This window comes from Lynx canadensis, chromosome A1, assembly GCF_007474595.2.
Source record: "Lynx canadensis isolate LIC74 chromosome A1, mLynCan4.pri.v2, whole genome shotgun sequence".
Classification (NCBI taxonomy): domain Eukaryota; kingdom Metazoa; phylum Chordata; class Mammalia; order Carnivora; family Felidae; genus Lynx; species Lynx canadensis.
Genome location: NC_044303.2, coordinates 8,232,368 through 8,255,597, shown reverse-complemented (window position 1 = coordinate 8,255,597; position 23,230 = coordinate 8,232,368). Strand labels below are relative to the sequence as shown.

The following is a 23,230-nucleotide window of genomic DNA, read 5'->3' as shown; positions in this document are numbered from 1 at the left end:
CTAAAGAATGAATGGGTCAACCAGGCAAGTAGAGAAGAAATTAACAAATCTATGGAAACAAACAAAAATGAAAATACAACAACCCAAACACCTTGGGATGCAGCGAAGGCAGTCCTGAGAGGAAAATACATTGCAATCCAGGCCTATCTCAAGAAACAAGAAAAATCCCAAATACAAAATCTAACAGCACACCTAAAGGAAATACAAGCAGAGCAGCAAAGACACCCCAAACCCAGCAGAAGAAGAGAAATAATAAAGATTGGAGCAGAAATAAACAATATAGAATCTAAAAAAACTATAGAGCAGATCAATGAAACCAAGAGTTGGTTTTTTGAAAAAATAAACAAACTTGATAAACCTTTAGCCAGGCTTCTCAAAAAGAAAAGGGAGATGACCCAAATAGATAAAATCATGAATGAAAATGGAATTATTACAACCAATCCCTCTGAAATACAAGCAATTATCAGGGAATACTATGAAAAATTAAATGCCAACAAACTGGACAACCTGGAAGAAATGGACAAATTCCTAAACACCCACACACTTCCAAAACTCAAACAGGAGGAAATAGAAAGCAGAACAGATCCATAAGCAGTGAAAAAATTGAATCGGTTATCAAAAATCTCCCAACAAATAAGAGTTCAGGACCAGATGGCTTCCCTGGGGAATTCTACCAGACATTTAAAGCAGAGATAATACCTATCCTTCTCAAGCTATTCCAAAAAATAGAAAGGGAAGGAAAACTTCCAGACTCATTCTATGAAGCCAGTATTACTTTGATTCCTAAACCAGACAGAGACCCAGTAAAAAAAGAGAACTACTGGCCAATATCCCTGAGGAATATGGATGCAAAAATTCTCAATAAGATACAAGCAAATCAAATTCAACAGCTTATAAAAAGAATTATTCACCATGATCAAGTGGGATTCATTCCTGGGCTGCAGGGCTGGTTCAACATTCACAAATCAATCAACGTGATACATCACATTAATAAAAGAAAAGATAAGAACCATATGATCCTGTCAATTGATGCAGAAAAAGCATTTGACAAAATTCAGCATCCTTTCTTAATAAAAACCCTTGAGAAAGTCGGGATAGAAGGAACATACTTAAACATCATAAAAGCCATTTATGAAAAGCCCACAGCTAATATCATCCTCAATGGGGAAAAACTGAGAGCTTTCCCCCTGAGATCAGGAACACGACAGGGATGTCCACTCTCACCGCTGTTGTTTAACATAGTGTTGGAAGTTCTAGCATCAGCAATCAGACAACAAAAGGAAATCAAAGGCATCAAAATTGGCAAAGATGAAGTTAAGCTTTCACTTTTTGCAGATGACATGATATTATACATGGAAAATCCGATAGACTCCACCAAAAGTCTGCTAGAACTGATACATGAATTCAGCCAAGTTGCAGGATACAAAATCAATGTACAGAAATCAGTTGCATTCTTATACACTAACAATGAAGCAACAGAAAGACAAATAAAGAAACTGATCCCATTCACAATTGCACCAAGAAGCATAAAATACCTAGGAATAAATCTAACCAAAGATGTACAAGATCTGTATGCTGAAAACTATAGAAAGCTTATGAAGGAAACTGAAGAAGACACAAAGAAATGGAAAAACATTCCATGCTCATGGGTTGGAAGAATAAATATTGTCAAAATGTCAATACTACCCAAAGCAATCTACACATTCAATGCAATCCCAATCAAAATTGTACCAGCATTCTTCTCGAAGCTAGAACAAGTAATCCTGAAATTCATATGGAACCACAAAAGGCCCCAAATAGCCAAAGTAATTTTGAAGAAGACCAAAGCAGGAGGCATCACAATCCCAGACTGTAGCCTCTACTACGTAGCTGTAATCATCAAGACAGCATGGTATTGGCACAAAAAAACAGACACATAGGCCAATGGAATAGAATAGAAGCCCCAGAATTAGACCCACAAAAGTATGGGCAACTGAGCTTTGACAAAGCAGGAAAGAATATCCAATGGAAAAAAGACAGTCTCTTTAACAAATGGTGCTGGGAGAACTGGACAGCAACATGCAGAAGGATGAAACTAGACCACTTTCTTACACCATTCACAAAAACAAACTCAAAATGGATAAAGGACCTGAATGTGAGGGAGGAAACCATCAAAACCCTAGAGGAGAAAACAGGAAAAGACCTCAGCCGTAGCAATCTCTTACTTGACACATCCCCAAAGGCAAGGGAATTAAAAGCAAAAATGAACTATTGGGACCTCATGAAGATAAAAAGCTTCTGCACAGCAAAGGAAACAATCAACAAAACTAAAAGGCAACCAACAGAATGGGAAAATATCTGCAAATGACATATCGGACAAAGGGCTAGTATCCAAAATCTATAAAGAGCTCACCAAACTCCACACCCGAAAAATAAATAATGCAATGAAGAAATGGGCAGAAAACATGAATAGACACTTCTCTAAAGAAGACATCCAGATGGCCAACAGGCACATGAAAAGATGCTCAACGTCACTCCTCATCAGGGAAATACAAATCAAAACCACACTCAGATATCACCTCATGGCAGTCACAGTGGCCAAAATGAACAAATCAGGAGACTATAGATGCTGGAGAGGATGTGGAGAGGATTCCCACTGTTGGTGGGAATGCAAACTGGTGCAGCCGCTCTGGAAAACAGTGTGGAGGTTCCACAAAAAATTAAAAATAGACCTACCCTATGACCCAGCAGTAGCACTGCTAGGAATTTACCCAAGGGATATAGGAGTACTGATGCATACGGGCACTTGTACCCCAATGTTTATAGCAGCACTCTCAACAATAGCCAAATTGTAGAAAGAGCCTAAATGTCCATCAACTGATGAATGGGTAAAGAAATTGTGGTTTAAATACACAATGGAATACTACGTGGCAATGAGAAAGAATGAAATGTGGCCCTTTGTAACAACGTGGATGGAACTGGAGAGTGTGATGCTAAGTGAAATAAGCCATACAGAGACAGACAGATACCAAGTTTTCACTCTTACGTGGATCCTGAGAAACTTAACAGAAACCCATGGGGGAGGGGAAGGGAAAAAAAAAAGAGGTTAGAGTGGGAGAGAGCCAAAGCATGAGACTCTTAAAAACTGAGAACAAACTGAGGGTTGATGGGGGGGGGGGATGGGTATTGAAGAGGGCATCTTTTGGGATGAGCACTGGGTGTTGTATGGAAACCAATTTGACAATAAATTTCATATATTAAAAAAAAGAATGACAGAAAATATATATATATATGGATATACATACACACACACACACACACACACACAAACACACACAAAGATGCTCTCATGAAAATATGTAATCAGGGAAATGCAAATTAAAATAACAATGAGATACCACTCAACACTACTGGAATGGCCCAAATCCAGAACACTGCCGATACTAAATACTATCAGGGATGTGGAGCAACGGAAATAGAAATTCTCTCATTCATTGCTGGTAAGAATGCAAAACAATACAGCCACTTTGGAAGACAGTTCAATGGTTTTTATACAACTAAACATACTTTAACCATACGATCCATCAGTTATGGTCCTCAGTAGTTACCCAAAGGAACTGAAAACTTATATTCACCCAAAAACTTGCTCACAGATATTTATAGCAGCTTTATTCATAACTGCCAAAACCTGGAAGCAACCAAGATGCCCTTCAGTAGGCGAATGGATAAACTGTGGGACATCCACACAATACATTACTATTCAGCTTTAAAACGAATGGACTACCAAGCCACGAAAAAGAGGTGGAGGCCCTCATATGCACCGAGTGAAAGAAGCCAATCTGAAAAGGCTACATACCGCGTAATTCCAACCATATGCCATTCTGGAAAAAGCAGAACTATTGGTACAGTAAAAGGATCAGTGGTGGCCACACATAGAAGTGGGAGGAGAGATAAACAGGCAAAGCACAGAGGACTTTTCAGGCAGTGAAAATACTCTAAGCTTACAGTGATGGATATACATCATTACACATTTGTCCAAACCCAAAGAATCTACACCAAGAGTGAACCTTAAGGTTAACAATGGACTTTGGGCGATTATGACGTATCAGGGTAGGTTCATCCTTGGTAACAATGTACCCTTCTGGTAGGGGATGCTGATAATAGGAGACGCTATGTGTGTGTGAGGAAAGGGAACATTTGGGAAACATCTGTACCTGTCTCTCAATTTTACTGTAAACCTAAAGCAGTTCTTAAAACCATAAAGCTAAATAAAACTTAAAAACTAAAAAAAAAGTAAAACGAAATAAAAAGTAAATAAATAAATAAAACTAGATAATGTAATCTGCAAATCTACTTAATGCTCCACACAGACTGCAAAAGGGACAAGGGTGTGAGGGGGTCTCTCTTCCCCCACGCCCAGACGTGACCTCCCACTGCTGCCCCTGAGTATCTCAGTCCAGAACACTACAGTAGACCAAGTGAAGTTGTGTGTGGCTACCCTTTAAGCAAAATTACAAAAGCTTCGTTTCTGTCCCATCCTCTACCCTCAAAGGAATTTTATGGGCCTCCCCAGGGCACCCACTCTGGACACAGCCCACGAGAAAAGAGGCCCCACATATCCTGCAGGAACATAAAAAACAAGAGATCGTTTTCACAAAGTGCTGCTGCCTTCATGATCAAATGCATGTTCAAAGAGTTTAACAAATGCATAATTAGTAAAAGAAAATATTTTATATGGGATTTTTTAACTTTTTTTTAACGTTTATTTGTTTAGAGAAAGAGAGAGAGCACATGTCTGAGTAGGGGAGGCAGAGAGAGAGAGGGAGAGAGAATCCCGAGCAGGCTCCATGCTGCCAGCGTGGAGCCCAAGGCGGGGCTCAACGTGGGGCTGGAAGCAGGGCTCAGACTCAAGAACCATGAGATTATGACCTGAGCCGAAATTAAGAGTCAGATGCTGAACCAGCTGAGCCAGCCAGGCGCCCCAGGAACATAAAAAACAAGAGATCGTTTTCACAGTCAACGTGCTGCTGCCTTCATGACCAAATGCATGTTCAAATGCAAAATCAGTAGAAGAAAATAATTTATATGGGATTTTTTTAACCCTTTAAAACTACACTGCACACACACACTGAACTTCTCCCTCTCTCTCCCACTGTGCAAACTTCCAACTGAATCCAAATGAAGTACTATATTTGAAACGACAGAACATTTAGTACAGGTGTTAATTACAACACAAAATGAGACCTATTTCAGATAATCTGCCACTGTCTGTCCATAGATACCTGGCAGGGAAATGTTTTTCGACAGTTTAGAAATCCTCTGAACGTATGTTGCTCAGAAACTAATATATTTTACAGAAGACCATTTTGATTTCTCTTTTCACAAGCCAGCGAGGACAACGCTCCCAATTACCATCCCCGAACTATGTTTCTCCACTGCCTTCATTCACTTTTTCATCTAGCGGGTACTCACTGAGTGTCTCCCACGTGCCAGACCCCACTCTAGGTGCCGGAACACAGCAGAGAACAAGGCTTCCTCCCCGAGTTTATGCTGCAGTCGAGACGGACGAACAAATGACCACGTAACGGAGTGATGATGTCCAGAAGGATAGAAGTCAGAATAAAGAGGGCAGAGCGTGCAGGGGTGCTACAGATGCGTGGGCAGACAGCGCCCTTCCGAGGGCCCCCTGGAGCAAGCCGCACACCACACACAGGGGGCGTCCTGCAAGCAGAGGGGACACAGGCAAACGGAGACAGGAAGATGGCAAATACGCCTGAGGAACAGCAAGGAGGCCAGCGGTCGGCAAGTGAGGAGCGAGGGGGCGAAGCACTGGGGTGATGGGAGCCGGTGGAGAATTGTGAGCAGAGCAGCAATGCTGTCTGAATGAGCTTCCAAAGGCTCCGCCTGGCTGCTGTGTGGAGAAGACGCTTGGAGGGGCAGAGTACGATGTCACTGGCAGTCTGGCTCGTTGGGGAAATAGGGCCCAAGGCCCAACGATGGATCGCAGGCTCTTCTCAGGAGCTCCCTCGCCCCGCACACTTCCCATGGGCTCCTCGCCTGCACAAGCCTCTTGCAAATAAACATTCACTTCTCTACCAGATTCTCTTTCTAGAATGTACAGTTCTAAGAAGGGCCCCCAGAACTAAAGGCACGTCATGCCCCTGCTCAGAGCCCTTTGCACCTGTACCACAGCTGCTACTCACTGTATCTCCTCGTAGACTCAAAGCGCCCGGAAGGCAAGCACTGTATTATACACATCACGTTTATCTCTGCAACCATGACAGACGCAAAGTACCTGATACATAATGGTTACTCAAAATATATTTTCCAAATTATTTAATGCACACACATACACACACACACACACACACACACACACACACACGTGTGTTGGGGGTGGGTGGGTGGGTGGGTGAAGGGTGATAATGTTTTTGAAACAAGTAGTCTCATTTCCTTACTTGTAGACCAGAACCAACCCCAGGGCTTCAGGTACATTTGGGTCATCTAAGATGACTTCTATCAATGTCAGTATCCAAATGCATGCGCTCGCACGACGGTATTTAAAAATACAATTCAGAATCTTTCAGAATCACCAGCCCTGCATGTAAATTACACACAAGTGTTGCAGGTTTCTTATTTCTCACAGGTCCACTCCAGATTCATTTCCTCACTTTCCTCTACTCCCAGTACCAACATGAGTAAAGGAGTTTGCGGGAATAGGAACAGACCTTACTGCTAAGACACAGGAAAAAACACAGCACAGAAACAACCCTCAGAGGCACCTCGCAGCTCTCACAGAACAAACAAGCTTCAGGCAAGAATAAGCTCTCATCCTTTTCAGAATATGTTTTAACTTGCAAATAAATGATCATTGCATTTAACAGCGATATTCCTCTCCTCTTTGGCAACTGATACACCCGGCTGCACACAAAAAGGGGAAATTTACATCCAAAACTAAATGAAACCACATTAAACAGGGAACTGAATATTCTGATTACAAAAATCAAGGTAAGTTTTCTCTACCCAGTGGTCTCATATGAATAGAAAACAAGTACTTGTAATAAGGACAGGTTTGATAATGAAATTTTAACACCCAGCAGGAGGTTTAATTTTAATGTATCTGTCTGAGATTTTGCTGTAAAATGAATCAACTAGCTAAAGACCGACCTCAGGGGTGGTTCAGACATCCTTAAGAAATGCCGCACAAAGAATGAAAGTTCTCTGTAGCAAAATTAAACTTCATTTTTACAAGTCTCTTCTCCCTACCACTGCTTCACATTTTAATGTTAAGCATACCCTCTGGGCAATTTATGTTTTTAATATTGCTCTTCTCAACAGAGGTGATCAAACCCACTGCTTTGGGGAATTCTATCCAATATTGCTAAACTCCCAGATACACTTTCTGGGAAGAGGGTCCCTGGTGATCCTGACAGGAGTACTTAGCCCCGTGGGGTTGGCTCTGGCCAATTAGCAGAACATAGCCTCACTCCCTGAGCTTAGAGCCAAGACCAGGGCACAGCAAGAGCCACACATTCCTCCCATGTTGTACCTGGACCCCAAGGAATTTCCACCTGTATCCAAAAACCGGAATGGCGTCCTGTGCATGGGGGGAACCTCTGCCTAATGTTAGGTTAGCATTTACGTTTTTGTCTGGAGTTTGAAGACAAGTTAAAAGCACTTCCCATCTCTTCTTTGTCCAGGTAGGGACTGCCAAAACCTTCACGCAGATTTTAAGCCAGAAGGCAGGGTGCTGTGCAGACTCTGGCCAAAAGTCCCTGCCTGTGGGCATTCATCCAATGGGTCCCTGCTGGACAGAAGGGGGATGCTCTCCTGTTCTTAATGCCCGCTTCGATGACCATAAAAAGATGAATTTCTCTCCAGCTAATTTTCTATAAATGCCTGAGGTTTCCATAGACTGGAGTCCTCCTGGTGCTCTCCTTACCTCTACCCACCTCCTCGCTCTGGGATTCGCATTCCACATGCAATGTGCTGACTGCTGTCCTCTTTAAGTCCTGCTCATAAACCATGACTGCACGTCGTTTCCTGAATTTGGTGGAATGGGAAGGATGCAGGCCTCACTTAAAATTTTCTGATGCGGAAACATTTAGAAAAGGTGTCGCAGAGGGCGCAGAACTTGAACTGGGTCTTGGAAACAAATCAAGGATAGAGAGGAGAATGAAAATGGCATTCCGGAGAGAAGAGCATGGGGAGCAAAACCGGGTCGAGGCAGCATGAGGCATGGTTAGAAAATAAGCAGGCAGATCTGGCTGGAGCAAAGGGTTCATACACGAAAACGAGTGAGACAGAAACTGGGAAGAACTGATCCCGGTGGAACCGGCACAGAAGCATCCCTGAGGCAGCGCAGGGTTTTCTGAGCTTGCCCTCATTCTATCAGTCTGCGTCCCTGGCTGACGGCAGCACGACCGTTAAGCTGAGTTTCTGTTTCCTCTATGGACTCTGCATTATGCCCACTTGTTTTCCTACTAGAGGGTCTGTGTTGAGCTGGCTTTTTGGTACAGCTGTTTGCTTGTGCCATATTCCTCTGTGGCTCTGGACCAAGTGGGCTTTTGTGAACTTCTGCCGTACTTTCTGCCTGTTCAGCTTTCCAAACAAGCTGATATTAGAGACAATGACTTCCCAGCTTCTCCCTTTGGGAGAGCCAGGTGTCTTATTTTACTGACTTAACACTCTCTTTGAATCTTTCAAATGACTTTCGTCAACTTTGGCAGCACATTTTCCATTTAGTTAACCATCAAAGGACAAAAGAAGTATTTGGAAAACAAATAAAATGCTATTATCTCCAGGAATATATGCATTTATGCAGTCACCCAAAATGCATATTAATTGTGCACTATGTTATAGAGTCTGTGCTAGAGACTAGGGATATACGTATAACATTCTCCAAAATACACTAATCAATAATCAAACAATTTATCTTATTAATTAATAAAAACAAGCTTGTTAAGGCCTTAAATGTCCCATAATAGGAAACATAACATTTCATCCTAAAGCAGAAAAATACACACTCTTCTCAAGTGCACATGGGATATTCTCCAGGATAGATCATGTTAGGTCACAAAACAAATCTTAACAAATTGAAAAATATTTACATCATATAAAGCATCTTTTCCAACTACAATGGTATGAAACTAGAAATCAATTATAAGAAGAAACCCAGAAAAACCACAAATGCATGGAGATTAAACAACATGTTACAGAACAAACTACTGGGCCATAGAATAAGCCAAAGGAGAAATCAAAAAACACCTAGAGACAAATGAAAACAGAAATAACACATACCAAACTCTGTGGGAAGCAGCAAGAGTGGTTCTAAGAAGGAAGTTCATAGTAATAGAGGCCTACCTCAAGGAACAAGAAAAATCTCAAACAATTTAACTGTATACCTAAAGGAACTATAAAAAAAAAAAAGAAAAGAAAAACAAAGCCCAAAGTTAGTAGAAGGAAGAAAATAATAAAGATGAGAGCAGAAATAAATGAAATAGAGACTAAAAAGATAATAGAAAAGATCAATGAAACTAAGAACAGGTTCATTGAAAAAACACACAAAATAAGCAAACCTTTAGCTAGATTCAACAAGCAGAAAACAGAGAGGGCTCAAATAAATAAAGTGAGAATGAAAGAGAAGTTATAGTTGATACCACAGAAATATAAAAAAATCATAGGAGACTGCTATGAAAAATGATACATCAACAAACTGGACAACCTAAAAGAAATGGATAAATTCCTAGAAACATACCATCTTCCAAGACTGAATCATGAAGAAATAGACAATCTGAATAGACCAGTTACTAGTAAGGAGACTGAGTAAGTAATCAAAAACCTGCCAACAAACAAAAGTCCAGGGCCAGATGACTTCACTGGTGAATTTTCTCAAACATTCAGAGAAGATGGAAACTCTTGAAGAAAAAAGAAGAGAGAAAGCATCCAAACTCATTTTACAAAGCCAGCATTTCCCTGATATCAAAAACAGACAAGGACACCACAAAAAAAGAAAATTACAGACCAACATCCCCAATGAACACAGACGCAAAACCTCCCACAAAATATTCGTAAACCAAATTCAATAATACATTTAGAGAATCATACACCATGATCACGTGGGATTTATTCCAGGGATAGAGGGATGGTTCAACATCTGCAAACCAATCAGTGTGATATACCACATTAACAAAATAAAAGATAAAAAAAATAATATGATCATCTCAATAGATGCAGAAAAAGCATTTGACAAAATCCATTCATCTATGATAAAAACCCTCAACAAACTGGGTATAGACAGAATGTACCTTAACATTATAAAGGCCATGTATGAAAAAGTCCACAGCTAATATACTCACCAGTGAAAAGCTGAAAGCTTTTCCTCTAAAATCAGAAACAAGACAAGGATGCCCACTCTCCTCACTTTTATTCAACATATTACCAGAAGGCCTGGCCACTGCAAGTAGGAAGAAAAAGAAAGGAAAGGCATCCAAATTGGAAAGGAAGAAATAAGATTATCACTATTTGTAGATATAATACTATATATAGGATATCCTGAACACTCCACCAAAAAAAAAAACGTTAAAACTAATAAATGAACTCAGTGAAATTGCAAGATACATAGTTAATTTGCAAAAATCTGCTGCATTTTGATATACTAATAATGAACTATCAGAAAAGGAAATAATCCCATTTACAATTGCATCAGAAAAAAATAGGAATAAACTTAACCAAGGATATGAAAGACCTGTACAATAAAAACTATAAGACATTAATGAAAGAAACTGAAGAAGACACAAATAAATGGAAAGATATTCTGTGCTCATGGACTAGAGCAATTAGTATTGTTCAAATGTCCATACTACCCAAAGCAATCTATACATTTAATGCAATCCCTTGATAGGGAATTTTGATAAATTCCAATGTCATTTTTCATAAAAAATGAACATATAATTCTAAAATTTCTATGGAACCACAAAAAGACCACAAATAGGCAAAACAATCTTGAGAAAGAAAAACAAAGCCAAAGGTATCATGCTCCCCGATTTCAAATTATACTATAAAGCTATACTAATCAAAACAGTATGGTACTGGCATGAAAACAGACACATAGATCAATGGAACAGATAAGACAGCCTAGAAATAAACCCATGTATATATGATCATTTAATTTTCAACAAAGGAAAAAAGAATACACAATGGAGAAAAGAATCTCTTCAATGAATGGTACGAGGAAAACTAGACAGCTACATGCAAAAGAAAGACTGGACCGTTATCTTATGCCATATGTACAAATTAACTCAAAGATTTGAATGTAAGATGTGAAACCATAAAACTCTGAAGAAAACACAGGCACTTAACTCCTTGACCTTAGTCATTTTTTGATTACTAAATGTTTTTTGATTACTAAGTAACTGATCTTAGTAATTTTTTTTTATTTGATTCCAAAGGCAAGGGAAACAAATGCAGAAATAAACAAATAGGATTGCATCTAATTAAAAGCATCCACATGGTGAAGGAAACCACCAACAAATTAGGAGACAGCCTACTTAATAGAAGACATTTGCAAGTCATATATCAAATAAGGGTTAACATTCAAAATATACAAAGAACTCCTACAACTCAGTAACAAAAAGTAAACAATCCAATTTAAAAATGTACAGAATAGGGGCACCTGGGTGGCGCAGTCGGTTGAGCGTCCGACTTCAGCCAGGTCACAATCTCGCGGTCCGTGAGTTCGAGCCCCGCGTCAGGCTCTGGGCTGATGGCTCAGAGCCTGGAGCCTGTTTCCGATTCTGTGTCTCCCTCTCTCTCTGCCCCTCCCCCGTTCATGCTCTGTCTCTCTCTGTCCCACAAATAAACGTTGAAAAAAAAAATTTTTTTTTAAATGTACAGAATATCTGAATGGACGTTCTTCCCAAAAAAGGCATACAGTCAACAGGCATATGAAAAGATGATCAACACCACTAATCATTAGGGAAATGCAAATCAAAACCAGTCCCATGGTGGGACTGCCCTTCTCAATCAAGTGTGCCTCAGTCCCAGTGTGGTATGCCCCCTCCCCAGAAGACCAACAAAGGTCCCTGCCCACATCTCCCAGCCAGAGAGTTCTGCAGGGCCTCAGTTCTGGTGGACGTGGTGTCGGGTCTCATTTCACATGCAGACCAGAGCACACCTAGTTAAAACTCACCACATTCAGGCCAGGGACCAAACAGTTCCCATAGAAGGCAAGGAGAGCCTCTGCAGACAACTAGCCTGAAGGATAGAGCAACCAAAACACAACAGCAGAGCACACACCAGAGACACTCCCTGAAGTGCCAGGCCCTGGGCACTACATGCCCTCTTCTTCGTTAAGCCATTGCTTTCAGGAGCAGAAGATATAACTGGCTTTTGTAACACAGAGAAGGAAGCAGAGACTAATAAAAAATGCCAAGATGGAGGAATTTATCCCAAATGAAAGAACAAAATAAGGCCAAAGCCAGAGATCTAAGCAAAATGGATATAAGTAACATACCTGATGGAGAATTTAAAGAAACAACCCTAAGGATGCTCACTGGGCTTGAGAAAAGAATAGAAGACATCAGGGAGACTCTTACAATAAAGATAGAAGAGTTAAAAAAGAATCAGAGATGAAGAAAGAGTACAATAAACAAGACTAGAAACAGGCTTGCTTCAATGAACAGCAGGCTGGAAGAATCAGAAGAACGAATAAGTGATACAGAAGACAAAATAATGGAAAATAAAGGAGCCGAACAAAAGAATTATGCAACACGAGAATAGACTTGGAGAACTCAGTGTCTCCATCAAACATAATAACATTCATATTATAGGAGTCCCAGAAGAAGAAGAGAGAGAAAATGGGGTAAAAAAAATTTATTTCCAGAAATAATAGCAGAAAATTTCCCTAATTTGGGGGAGGAAACAGACATCGAGATCCAGGAGGCACAAAGAAAAAAAATCTTAAAAGCTGTGAGACAGAAGAAGTCCTTAACTTACAAGGGAAAACCCATAAGGCTAGCTGGATATTTCTCAACAGAAACTTGGCAAGCCAGAAAGGACTGGCATGCTATGTTCAAAGTGCTGAATGGGAAAAAATCTGCAGCCAAGAGTACTCTATTCAGAATAGAAGAGATAAAGAGTTTCCCAAACAAAGAATAAAGGAGGTCATGACCACTAAGCCAGAAATATTAAAGGGGACTCCTTGAGTGCAAAGGAGAGACCAAAAGTGACAAAGACAAGAAAGGATCAGAGAAAATCTCCAGAAACAATGACAAAACAAGTAATAAAATGGCAATAAATACCTATCTATCAATAATTACTTTGAAAGTAAGTGGACTAAACATTCCAATCAAAAGACATACAGTGTCAGAGTAGATTAACAAAAAACCAGACCTATCTATGTGCTTCTTCCAAGAGGCTCATTTTAGACCTAAAGACACCTGCATATTGAAAGTGAGAGGATGGAGCAACATTCATCACACAAACGGATGTCAAAAGAAAGCTGGAACAGTGATACTTATATCAGACAAACTAGACTTTATTCTTCTCATATTGTTTTTATCTTACTTTGGTGTCAGGGTAGCACTGGCCTCATGGAAAGATTTTGAATGAGTTCCACCTATTCTGTTATTTGTAAGATTTTGATAAAGACCGTCATTAATTTTTTTTTTTTTAATGTTTGGTAGAACTCGCCAATGAAACCATGTGGTCTTAGGCTTTTCTGGGCTGGAAGATTTTTTTATTTCTAGTTTAACTTCCACTGGTCTAAGAATATTTCCTATTTCTTGGAGTCCAGATTCATGATTCAATCATGGTAACGTGTGAGCTTTTAAGAATTAGCTGATTTTTTCCCTAAGTTATCTGATTTGTTTGTTAGTATATGATTGTTGAAAGTAATCTATTATCACACTATGTATTTCTGTGGTTATCTGTTGTATTCTCTCTTCCATTTCTCATTTTGGTTTTTGAGTCTTCTCTCTCTTTTTCTTAATGTAGTTAAAGCACTGCCAAAAATTTTTTTTGAAAAGCTGGTCATTTCTTTCCATATCATGTTATTGTTTATTCTGGTCTCTCTCCTATTTACTTCTGATTCTTCTTTTTTATGCCTTCCTCTACTAAGTTTCAGCTATGTTTGTTCTTTTTCCAATTGCTGTGGTGCAATGTTGTTTATTTGAACGTGTTTCTCTTAATAGAAGCATTTATAGCATGAATTTCACTCTAACATCTGCTTTTGCTGCATCGCATAGGTTTTGTAATATTGTATTTTCTTTTTCTTTTGAGACATACTTCGATTTGCTGTTTGATTTCTTATTCGGCCTGTTGCTTGTGCCGTAGTGTGTTGTTTAATGCTTACATGTTAAATATTTACCAAAAAAACGTAAATTGATACAGCTACTATGAATAACAGTATGGAGGTTCCTCAAAAACTTAAAAATAGAACTACCACATGATCCAGCAACTCCACTACTGGGTGTCTATCCAAGGAAAATGAGAATACTAATTCAAAAAGATATATGCTCCCCTATGTTCACTGCAGCATTATTTACTAAAGCCAAGATTTACAGACAACCCAAGTATCCATTGATAGATGAATGGATAAAGAAGAGGAATGAATAAAGAAGCCATAAAAAGAATGGAATCTTGCCATTTGCAACAACATGGTTGGATCCTGAAGGTATTATACTAAGCAAAATAAGTCAGAGGAAGACAAAAACCATATGATTTCACTCATATGTGGAATCTAAGCAACAAAACAAAGCAAAATCAGACTCATAAATACAGTGAACAGACCGGGGGTTGTCAGAGGGGAGGGGAGAGAGGGGTGGACACAAAATGGGTGAAGGGGATCAAGAAATACAAAATTCCAGTTATAAAATAATTAAGTCACAGAAATTCATGTACAGCATGGAGAATACAGTCAATAATTGTGTTAACTTTGTAGGGTGACAGGTAGGGTGACAGCTAAATGTATCAAGGTGATCATTTTGCGATGGATAAAAATATCAAACCACAATGTCGTGCACCTGAAACTCAGAAAATATTGTATGTCAATGATGCCTCGATTTTTAAGAGAGCTTGTTAAAAAAATAAAAAAGACACGTAGCAAAGGCCAAAATAAAAGAGGGTCACCATCACCAGTGAAAAATTGCTACTAATCACTCTGCCTGTAATCTAGCCCTCCAACCCCCTTTGGTTCAAAAATCATCTTTTTAAATATCTTTATGGGCACACTTGATTTGAGATCTTATAAAATTCTCTAGTGAATACGAGCAACATAGGTCAGGCATCCAGACCAGAGCTTTGCCAACTCTGACACAACTGATATTTGAGGTCAGAAAATCCTTTGTGGGAGACTGGCCTTTGCCTGGGTTTGACTAGGCCCACTATACGTGGGTTTTTCCCAGCACAGTACTATGAACACGTTTTCCTCATGATTTCCTCAATAACGTTTTCTTTTCTCTGGCTTGTGTTATCGTAAGAATACAGTGCACGGCACACATAACACACAAAATATAACCTAACTGTTTATGTTGTCAGTAAAGCTTCTGGTCTACTGCAGGCTATTAGTAGTTAAGTTTGGGGAAATCGAAAGTCACAGATGACTTTTCAGCTGCACAGGGGGATGACAGGCCCCCAATCCCCACAAGTTCAAGGGTCAACGGTATGTATTAGTCTCTTGTCCTGCCAGACTACACACCACTGAGCATAATTTATTTCTTTTGACTCTGACAGCTCTTACGGTAGCTAAAATTATTTTCCGGTACAGCAATTGTTGTCATTCAGTACTATAGATATAAAACACCGATATCAAATCAATACTGACTGATCCCCAGACATACTAACTATGAGTGGCTTAGGAAGGATGGAGCCTCACCTCCATGCCTCCCATGTAACATCGCTTTAAACCACTGTTTACGTACTAATCTATCGCATCAGGTGGTAATTTCTTGGAAAACATGAAACCAAATTTTATTTGGCAAATATCACAAAGCACACATTTAATACATACTTCCACAGCTGAACTAAAAAAGGAGCAGGCAGCAGGAAACGCAGATCGAAGACAGAGTTGCAAAGGAACACTCTGCTGAGGAATCTGAGCATTACCCTGCAGGGTTATATAGGGGGCCGTCAAATATACGAGGGCCGAGCCCAGCCAAGGCAGAAGGCCCAGGTAAGTAAATGCCAGTGTGTGTCCGAGGAGAAGGCCTAGATACACCTTCCCCTCCCGCTCTCCCAAGGCTGAGCGGAGCTGACAGCGGACGCCCAGGTGCAGGAGCTATACGGGGCCCGGCTGGCCTTGGAAAGCATAACTCCGAAGCGGCATCGATCTTCAGGGCAGCTGCCTGGTTTCCTCGGACGGTGCAGGTGGAGGAATCAGGCCACGTAGGGAGGGCAACGAGGCCTGCCCTGTGAGACCACCCTACCAACTGCTTATCAATTCCCTGGCATTGGCCAGAGCAGTAATGAGACCGAGGACACGGTGCAAATAATAAACAAGGAAGACAGTGACACAATCAAAAGAAGTTTTAAAAGTCTCAAGTTATCTTTAATGTCTTCTAGAATCCAACCAAGGCCTGATATCCCACTGAGTCCTTCTCCTGACTCCTTCTCGGAAGTGGGTCCTTTTGCCTTTTCTTTGGGACCAGTCACTATCAGTCTTCCCTCTCAGGGCTCCTGTGCCCCCTGTCTCTTCCTTCTGGCAGAAAAAAAAAAAAAAAAAAAACCTGTAGATTCCACCCCCATCCCCATTTCTCCAAAAAGGAGAATCAAAATGCCACCAAAAAAACCTCAAATGATACTCACTCTATTTACAGAAACACCAAACCGTTCACGCCTATTTCAATATATTCCCACTTTACAAAGAAAGTTACCCTAGGTGAGTTTCTGGCAGGCTCCTCTTGCCATCCTAAAGACAGCCCAGTGCGATGGCTTGAACAGAATCTAAGACAGACATCAACACTTCCACACCATTTCCATCTTAAATAATGAGAACTATAATGAATCCGGCCCTCCGTGCTTTGGGCAGACAACATTTTCATTCACCAAATACTTACTAAGCCCCATTATGTGCAAGGCATTTTGTCAAATAATTCTGAAGTAAATGAGACATGGATCACCCCACCGAAGAAGCATAATGTCCAATACGGAAATAACGTGTGTTTGTAAATAACCCCACCGCAAGGTAGAAGGACAAATCCCCTGCAAGGCATTGATGGGGTGCTATGGAGCTAGGAGCTTCACAGACTATCATTTCTATTACGTCTGCCTTTTAGGAAGATGATGAGTCCTAATACCCTTTTCCTATTAAAATTCATTGGTTTTGTTAACTATGCATTTTCTTAATAAATGAAAGACTGCTTTGTTTTCTGAATGCATAACAAGAACCGCTTCTATGTGAAGCGGAAGAAGACATGAGTTCTTCTGACAAGGAGTCTATTAAAAATCCACCGTAAGTGGCATATTATTTGCACATTTATAATAGTCTGTGGAGATGAATCTGCCCAGATAATTTAATTTCTTTTAAAGAGAGGGAAAAAAAAAGAGAACAGAACTAAAATATTGAAAAGACACATACAGCTTTTGACTTGATGGAGTCAGAAGTGTATCCGTGCGTTTTGGTTGATGTTAAACCTCTCCAGTGACCTGAAATACATCTTAGAACTTACAATTGGCCAAGCGTTTCCGATCTAATTCTTTCGTGCATTGCAGTTATTACAGAGAATCACTATTCCTCTAAATTAAACTCTGAGGAGAAGGATACCCTGGATTGACAGACCTCAAAACTTAGTTTAGATTTCCCCATGGTCTGCTCTCATGTGGCTTCCACATGGAAGAATGTTGGTTCATTAGCAAACGAGCTCAGATTGGCGCAGTTATGTGAATGCCTAAACAGACTCCTCGGCCAAACCACAACTTTTGAGCAGCCCTACTTCCTGTATAGGACCCTTTAATATACCCTATTTTGAGAAAGAAGGGGCGGGGGGACTATATACACTTTTTTAAGAAGTTTAGCAAGTCTAGAAATGTCAGCTTCTCAAGGGAGACTTTTTAAATCTCTTTATTTATTTTTTTAGAGAGAGACAGAGCATAAGTGGGGGAGGTACAGAGAGAGAAGGAGACACAAAATCCGAAGCAGGCTCCAGGCTCCGAGCTGTCAGCACAGAGCCCGACATGGGGCTTGAACCCACGAACCATGAGATCGCGACCTGAGCCAAAGTCAGACGCTTAACCCACTGAGCCCTCCAGGTGCCCCTCAATTTTAAACACGGCCTTACTTGGAAGAGAAAGCAATATTTCCTTTGTGCCCAGCACTGTAACATTATTGGGTGCCCTACCTTATCATGTCATTGGATCCTTCTGGAACTACAGGACAAGTGCTATCCCATTTTAAGGGAAGGGAACTGTAATGCAATTCAGGTCACATACTCCAAAATGCCAAGATATGACCCAGAGTGTCACCACCAAATGCCATGCCATCCTTCGTCATGCCTTTCTCATGACCTTTCTGGTTCAGACTGACAAACGTATACATAAAAAAGCATAAAGAGAAAGCCAACGTATCAGGGACTTGCCTGCAAAGCCAGGACTTGAACTGAGTACGTTCTATGCCATGAATAAAAGATTGCTTCTTCCCAGTTTCTCAAATGAAGCGTTAAGTCTTGCCGTGATCTCTCACTATGTCTCTGATGCAGAAAGAATAACAGAAGGCCTACACGCATCTTCTTGGTTTCCTCCAATTGAGATGGGAAAAAAAGGCATCCCACTCCCCAGAGCCACCAGCTTCCAGTCGGCCTCCCTCATCCTACAAACGTCCACGGGGCACCCAGCAAGTGTCAGGCATTCGGTGGCCACGGTGTCAGGAAACCGCAGTGAATGAACAAATGCCAGCCCCCATGGAGCTTACTGTCCAATGATGAGCTGGCCCTACAGGAACAAGATGAGAAGATGCTGCGGACCCCCGTGGCCCCCCGACCCGCAGGCCGAGGCTGCTCCGCAACCTGCACAGGTCAACAACCACTTGTGGGAAGGTCATCCTGCCCATCCTGGCATCGAAGCGGTGTATCCTCACCCTAAGAGCACATCAAACACACAGACGCACGCACACACGTGTGCACACAGCATTTTCAAAGGTCAGGATGGCAAGTACAATGAATAATGACTATAAAAATATGATGAAAAGCTAAATGCAAAATCCTTTTCAGGCAAAAGCAAATCTTAAAAAGTCGTATTTTAAAAGCCATTTAACTCATTCTCCTATAGTTGGAACCAAACTCAACCTTCAAAAGAAGAACATGAAATGGATCTCCAACTGATCTCTCCTCACGAAGGTCCCAGGCTGCTGCCCCAGGAAGTCCCGCCAAATGGCTATGTCAGCTCGGGTTCTCAGTGCTTCCAAGAGGAAAGGGGCGGGCAGAGTCTACATTATTCTAAGATGTCCTCAAAGTGACTCATAAAACATCTGAATAACCCATCCATTTTTAATTCTTCTGTGATTTCTGTGCTAACTTGAACTACAGTGAACTCATCTGACTTAACATGAGACTCGCAGGAGCCCTTCCAGGATTCCCGTCGTAATTCATCATTAACTGGACGCGTGTACAAGTATCACACGGCTGCCTGCTACCTGCCTCGAATAGCGGGAGTGAAGCCATCGCGTGTGCTGCTGGCATGCTGACCCATTTAATTACCAAAGACGACACAGTGCCAGTGCGATCCAGGCCCCCGTGTGTGTGCCCCGACGACCTAGTTGAATAAAATCTGACCTCACCTCAGACAGAACACGGGTTTCTTTCCTAGCTACGGAGGCCAGATAATAGCATGTATCTAACAGCACGAGACAGCAGTGCATGGAAAACTGTACAGTCTTGGACACATGGAGAAACAGACAACAAAGAAACCTACGTGGTGTCCATCATCTTAACGGGATCAGCCATGTGACACTTATTCGCTCTGCCTCCCCTCCCCCAACAACCAATTTCTTAAAACCCTGGGCTCTGCATCTATGGATTTAAATATTAAAATGTGTTTGGGCTCTTCTCCTGGGTTTTCTAAGGAAAAGGCAGATATGGAAGAATATTAACCTCACCTTCCCTGAAATAATGGGACTGTGAGACCCTAGAGTTTCTAATCTATTCCTCAAGATAATGCTAAAGCAGAAAACAAGACACACACACACACTGCTGAGTTTCTTCCAATCCTCAAAAATCTGAGAATATTTCGGTCCTATTTGACATTTAGATATTTTCAAAGCACAGGACCTTCTTTAGTGGTGAAAAAAAAAAAAAAAAACCCAACATATTCTTCAAAAATCTCTAAGGTCTCTGGGAAACAAATTGTAACCGACAATTCCCTCACATCTCATTATGTGGTGCAAATTTATTTTTAGGATTCCTCTGGCCTTATTCAGCAGGTGCCCTCTAATGATAGAATTATTTGCTCAATTTTAAAGCAATTCCGTGTGTGAAGCTATCAGGCTTCATATTATGAGGACTGAGCCAGGCTGGTCTGAAATGCATAGAGTTTGAGAAATGAAAAACACTTTCAGCAGTCTGCAAGATTTCATCCAGTGTCCAAAGGGGCAGCAGACCTAGTGGGTAAGGGCAAGGCTGGCTACAAGCCCCAGCTGCAAACCGAGGGCCATGGCACCATCTACCTCGCAGGGTGTTTAAGGAACAAAGGAGACAAAGGAGTGTGGTCAGCTCAGCACAGCACTGGAGTAAGTGAGCACTTGCTCTGAGTCAGATATTATTGGCATTTAAACACTGTAAAGTGATTCCATTCCATTGAGCATGCATTAATACAGGGTGCTATATGCCTAACTGAACAACCTCTAGCGTATGATACCCCACTAAGACTCCTTTTTAAAAGCTACTCTTTCTACATGTCTCTTACGTCAGAGTGTGTATCTACATCTTTATATAATCAACATAAAGGGTCTCTTATTAAAAATAATCAAGACGATTATTTGGACCACGTAGCGATAAAATGTTTTAATCCAAAAGTACAAAGATTAATGACAATGAGAATGCTAGACTGTTGTTATGTACCTTATTCTGTGCCATTTTAACATTTGTTAAGCTAGTGTTTTCACAAAGACTTCCTCAGCATTTTCTAACTGCAAATATCCTTCTCCCTACTGAAAGGTAAGGAAAATGGAACACGAACTTATCAGCTCAGTATCACAGGTGCCAAATATCAGACCCCAGAACATCTTCCTATTGTTGCTCTTTCCTTGGTATTCCAACAGCAGAGAAAAAAAATCAGACTTAATATCCACAAAGCAAAACAACATCTAAGCAATTATCCGAGGGTGGGAGGGAATTGATTTATATAAGCCTCCCTTACCCGCTTTCCCATTTCCTTCTGCACCCTCCACTCATTAAAAACAAATACATCCACAAAATACCTTTCTTTAAAACATAGATCATGTAGGGGCGCCTGGGTGGCTCAGTCGGTTGAGCGTCCAACTTTGGCTCAGGTCATGATCTCATGCCTCGTGAGTTCGAGCCCCACGTCGGCCCCTGTGCTGACAGCTCGGAGCCTGGAACCTGCTTCTGATTCTGTGTCTCCCTCTCTCTCTGCCCCTAACCCGCTCGCATTCTGTCTCTGTCTCTCTCAAACATAAATAAACATTTAAAAAATATTTTAAAACATAGATCATGTATATGCGGCAGGGGTGGGGGAGAGAGGTTTCACATGTAAACAACACCAGGGCCTCTCCCCTAAATCACCTAAATGGTTCTCTGAATTGACCATGTGTTCCTCTGCTTCGGTACCCAGAGCATCAACCCCACCACATACACACACACACACACACACACACACACACACACACACACACACACACACGAAAGCAATGAGGGCCATGAGCTGGGGTATGGGAGATAAATATCAACATTCACTGGAATTAGAACTACTCTCTAAGGTCTCTTTATTGTCATTCTTAACGTAAGATGGTGTCCTTTGAGAGAGGAGGGGACGGATAAGTGATACAATAAGAAAACTAACTTGGCATTCCACAAAGAGGAGCTCCTTGAATTTCCCTCTAATCAATTCTGTCATCAGCATTAAGGATGCCGAAGCTTCTTCTTAGGCCCTATGTTTTGTTTCCATGGCCTGGCATCCTTTCCTTCCATGTCCTCCCTCACAGGAGTCATCAACATTATGGCGGCTGTCACCACCACCCTGACCACTCCTGCAACCACTGCCACCTATCAGCACTGCATTAAGTTTTTTTTCCTGGATCTGTTCTTTAACATATCAGTCATCAGCCACATTCTCCACCTGCTGTCCTAAAATACTGCTGCATCCTCCTTACCCTGTATTTACCAATCGCTATCTACCCATTAACATCAACTTCACATCTTTTTGTCTCATCGGAAGATTAATTTAAAAATTGGTTAAGCAGAAAAAATAATAATAAAAAAATTGTTAAGCAGGGAAGAGCCATCCATCCATTTTGAACACCCTCAACATCTTTTTAAAGTTTATTTACTTATTTGGAGGGTGGGGGAGGAGGGCAGAGAGAAGGCAAGAGAGAATCCCAAGCAGGCTCCACACTGTCAGTACAGAGCCTGATGTGGGGCTCAAACTCAAGAAACCATGAGATCATGACCTGAGTCAAAATCAAGAATTGGCTGCCCAACTGACTGAGCCACCCAGGTGCTCCATGAACACCCTCAACATTTTGAAAGTAGCTCCCTTTTACTGGGACAAAACACTCAAGTTTAAATAGTCTTTCAGAATAAGCCCATCACAGAGGTGGTGATCTACAGAATAAAGCCCGCTTGAGTAAGGTTGGCACTCTGAAAATATACACTCTATATCACTAAGTCTCAGGAACTCACGCATAAATTTGATTTAAAACATAAAAGTTGAGGTTTTCCTTTCCTAGTTTTACCCCTAGAAAGCTCAGGCTACCCCTTCCGGCCTCCAAACCTATAGAAGCTACTGTCCTTCTAACAAGTTTCTTTCATGCTACCCAAGTGTCCAGTGAAAGCCATACCCCACACTGTTGTTTCTATCCTCTGCCCCAATGACCAGACTTAGTAAAGTTTCCCTTCCTTAGAGTCTACCCTGAATTAAATCCCAACAAAGCAAAGCCAGCCTGGCATCTGTTCAAGTTGTGTACTGTGCAAGTTCACCACGTTTAAGAGGCCACCGATCACATCATTAGCATCTCTACGATTTCAAAAACTGTGCATCTTTGTTACAACACCGATGGTTTAAAGATGGATAATTTGATTATTTA

The 23,230-nt window shown here is 41.1% G+C and overlaps 1 protein-coding gene across 3 annotated transcripts in view; it reads right to left on the bottom strand.

The window, feature by feature from the left end:
• MTUS2 (microtubule associated scaffold protein 2) overlaps positions 1-23,230 on the bottom strand; it is a 570,271-nt gene that overhangs the window by 524,080 nt on the left and 22,961 nt on the right. The window lies entirely within an intron of this gene.